The sequence below is a fragment of the Pristiophorus japonicus genome, chromosome 11, assembly GCF_044704955.1.
Source record: "Pristiophorus japonicus isolate sPriJap1 chromosome 11, sPriJap1.hap1, whole genome shotgun sequence".
Taxonomy (NCBI): Eukaryota; Metazoa; Chordata; class Chondrichthyes; family Pristiophoridae; genus Pristiophorus; species Pristiophorus japonicus.
The window spans coordinates 138,337,139-138,341,381 of NC_091987.1; the positions used below are offsets into that span (position 1 = coordinate 138,337,139).

At 49.8% G+C, this 4,243-nt stretch overlaps 1 pseudogene; it reads right to left on the bottom strand.

Moving 5' to 3' along the window:
* Positions 1-1,096: 1,096 nt before the first annotated feature.
* LOC139276559 (U2 spliceosomal RNA) lies at positions 1,097-1,334 on the bottom strand (annotated as a pseudogene).
* Positions 1,335-4,243: the final 2,909 nt, after the last annotated feature.

The window sequence follows — 4,243 nt, forward strand, 5'->3', positions numbered from 1 at the left end:
CCCACCCCGCCCCCCCACCCCCCTTGCCCTTCCAATAATGTCACAGCTCACAAGGTGAGCACAGTCAATAAGAAAGTCATCCAGGCCTCATTGAGAATCTCCCTTTTAAGACTCACCTCATGGGTTATGGAATTGCCTGTACGACTTCTTTGGAGGTTACAACATTGGGTCCATCAGCAACGCATGCTTGACCTCAATCTTCAGAAAGGTTCTCTCCTCCTTGTCAGTGGGGTGTATCTGTGTTCAAGATCATTAATCTGGTGGATCAGTTACCTGACACAAGCTAGTCCGTACTGCAGCCTCGCTATGTAGAGATCGCCAAAGCTATCTAATATGAGCCTGTGCCATAACGGTTGAGTGGAGATATGACCTTCACAGCCACAGATACTGCAGTGCCAGCTGATGGTCTTGGCTGCAAGTCCTCATCTGGTGTTTTGAAAGGCTCCCATGTGTACAGTAAATGCTGCCTCACTCTCAGTTCTGCTATCCTCTCCTGATCATTCTCCTCCATGGCAATAGCTTACGCCTGATTGGCATATCTGTCTTGGAGAATCCCTCCCTGTAGGTGGGTGTGGCCAAAATCTCCGAGTGGTCCCACAATCTTACAGGCAGTCAGAGGCAAATCCAAGGTCTGACATTCTAGAATCCCCTCCTTAAACTCCTCCTTCTCTCCACTGACCCTCCTCTTTGAAGACCCTCCTTAAACACATCAGTCTCTGCACTGGCTCTCCTCCTAGAAGACCCTCCTTAAAAGCCACCATTTTCAACAAGCTTTTAATCATTCCTCCTAATATCTCCTTTATTTTATTTTTACTGTGTTTTGATTGCGCTTCGATGAAGCACCTGAGGCCGTATTTCTATTTTAATGTTGCTGTATCGACGCAAGTTGTTGTTAATGGCAACGGTGATGGTCATAGTGGCGATGGTCACAGTGGTGATGGTCACAGTGGTGATGGTGATGGTCACAGTGGTGATTTTTTTTTTTTTTTTATTCGTTACCAATCTTTCCAATTCTTTGTCAAATCACAAACGCCAGAGGTCACCTTGCACACATCAAGGATCACTCTGCGCCAATGCTCTTAGCCAAAAGGCCTAGAGCCACTGCACCATTCCTGGAAGTACTGCAATACCAAGTTCGTGCCATGGAGGTGGATGGGTCAGGCACCCCACACACCTCCGTGGAGGTGGATGGGTCAAACCACCCCAACCACCTCCTATTTCCAAAAAGCATAGGAGAATCACCTTCCTGATCCAGGGAGAACCACGTTGGGGTCATGGTTACTCCCCTGTTAGGTCAGTTACGCATGATCTTAGCCAAAATGCCGAGAAGCGAGATGGTCACAGCGGTGTTGGTGATGGTCACAGTGGTAATGGTCACAGCGGTGATGGTGATGTTGATGGTCACAGCGGTGATGGTGATGTTGATGGTCACAGCGGTGATGGTCACAGTGGTGATGGTGGTATTTTAAACATTCGGTCACGCAATCTTGGCATCACTGGCAAGGCCGGCACTTATTGCCAATCCCTAATTACCCTCGAGAAGATGGTGGTGAGCCACCATCGTGAACCACTGTGGTCCTTGTGCTGACTTTCTTATAGCGGTTTGGTATAACTGAGTGTTGTACTTGGCCTTTACAGAGGGCAGTTAAGAGTCAACCACATTGCTATGGGTCTGGAGTCACATATAGGCCAGACCAGGTAAGGACGGCAAATTTCCTTCCCAAAAGAACATAAGGGTTTTTATGACATATCCGATAGCTCAATGTTCACCATTACTGATACCAGCTTTATTATTCAAGATTTATTTAATTAACTGAATTTAATTTCAATGGCTGCTGTGGTGGGATTTGAACTGCTGTCTCTGGATTATTAGCCTACGCCACAGAATTACTAGTCCAGTAACATAACCACTATGCTACCGTACCTGCTGATGGCCTTGATGGCAGTGCCAGTGGTGGTGGTGATGTTGATGATGGCAATGATGGTGATGATGATGGCAGTGCCAGTGGTGGTGGTGACGATGATGATGGCAGTGATGATGGCGATTGCGGAGATGGTGGACAAGCCGCCCCGGCCTGATGCCCAGGGAAAGTTCTTGCCCCAATTCAAAGCTGCAGATCCGCAGCAAACAGCGTGGGAATTCAGGGCCCGAATTTGTTACCTTTAACATTTCTCCCCCTCCTCCAGGTTCTGGCTCTTACCCAGGGCACAATTACATCAACCTCCAGTGTGCCTGAGTGGCCGTTGTTGGTGGATTAGCCTGGAGCATGGCTGTTGCAGGCTGTTTGTTCACGGGGGAAGATTCTCAATCAGCCAAGGCCAATCCTGTTTCTAGCCAGAGTCCACTCAGGAGGAGGACCCGGACTGATCCTTCCCCTCCTAGCCCAGGGATACTGAGGAAGACTTCCATTTATATAATGCCTTGTCACACTCACAAACATCTCACAGCTTCACACACCATGGAGGCAGTAACTGTAGTTATGTGGACCAATGTGCTCGTCATTCTCCACACAATGAGCTCCCACATACAGCAATGTGATGAATGACCAGTTATGCTACTTTTGGTGATGTTAGTTGAGGGAGGATTGTTGGCGAGGACACCAGGTGGATTTTCAGCTTTGATGATTTCGGGGCAGTAATGGCGGCGGGGTGGTAAAGTTTGCTCCGGGGAACAGTTTGCACCTCAGTAAGTAACATTGGGCAGCTGAGCCCTGAGTCAGGGGGCGCAGTGCTAAGGGAGGCGTTGTACATGTCTCTTGGGTGCTAACATGGGAAACTCCCGAGCTAAAGAGCCGGCCAGGAGCGCTCCGAGAGATGCCCGGGGAGAAAAAACCCTAAAAAAAACACATTCCCAAAACATTGTTCACACCACCACAACATAAATCGCAAAAAAACTTAAAAGAAGAAACAATCACACTTACCTTAGGAGCCCATTACTTACCCCTCTGTAGTCGGTCTTGTTGGACCGTCTGATTTCCCCGACAGTCACTGCGGGGGGGCGCTGTGGGCCATATGGGTCAGGCTGAAGTCAAAACTCGTGCCGGTGTCACAACCAGGGGCGTTACACACCGGCGCAGCTCTTCCAGGCGGTGCTGCTCCGTGCCACCACAGAACCAGACCCGAGGGTCCCTGCAGGGCGCTGGAGGCTGACTGTACGGCCAGATCATCTCACTGTCACCATTGCTGCCGCTCCGGGGGGCAAACGGAGCGCAGAAGACCCAAAAATCTGCCCACCCCCAGAAAAGCTCCCTTTACTTCCCCGAATAATGTTCTCAGATCTTTATGTCTATCTGAACCACTGGAATAGACAGACAGGACTTCAGTTTAATATCTCACCCAAATGACAGCACCTCTGACAATGCAGCACCCCCTCTTAACTGCAGTGAGGGAGTCACCCTGGATAATGTGGTCAAATCTTGGTGTGGGCTTGAACCACCTCAATCCTCTGGATCAGAATTACCAACTGGGCCAATTGAGGCCTATTGTAGGACTCCAACTGCAACTTTGGTTAACGTAAGAGAACTCCCCACAGGCTATAAATTAGACCTGGGACCTTCTGTATAACTTACCGTTACATTGAGTGGCTCTTTTACCAACTTGGCCTCCAGGAGCTGCTGTGCAGTCTAATCGCACAATCCAGGTGAACTACTCTACACATGTTCACATTATCTTTACTTGACCTGTACATTTTTTGAATTTTTAAATGTTTATTATAGTGGTAATTTCTGATCCTCAATCCTAACTGCTTCCAAACATCTGAATGTGCATTTAGAAAGAGTGCTGCCAAAATTTGTAGCAAAATGTAGAACTAGTAATTTAACTTAACACAAACACAATTAAAAAACAAGGTGGATTTTGAGTCTTGTGCGACCATCTGGGGGAGCACACTGATTGGCTGCCCACTCGAGCAGTGTAACGGCCCCCGGTATTGTGAGGCCCTGGCTTCATTTAATTGGGCAAGTGAGCTGCAGGGCGGCAAACAGGCACCTTGGGGCAGCTCGCTGGATTGGATCCTCAGGATCGTCCCGGGGTGGACCCCACCAAGGTAGGTTACGGGAGGATGGGGACCAGGCGGGTGGGGGTCCTGGGGTGGACCCCACCAAGGTAGGTTACGGGAGGATGGGGACCAGGCGGGTGGGGGTCCCGGGGCGGACCCCACCAAGGTAGGTTACGGGAGGATGGGGACCGGGTGGGTGGAGGTCCCGGAGCAGACCCCACCAAGGTAGGTTACGGGAGGATGGGG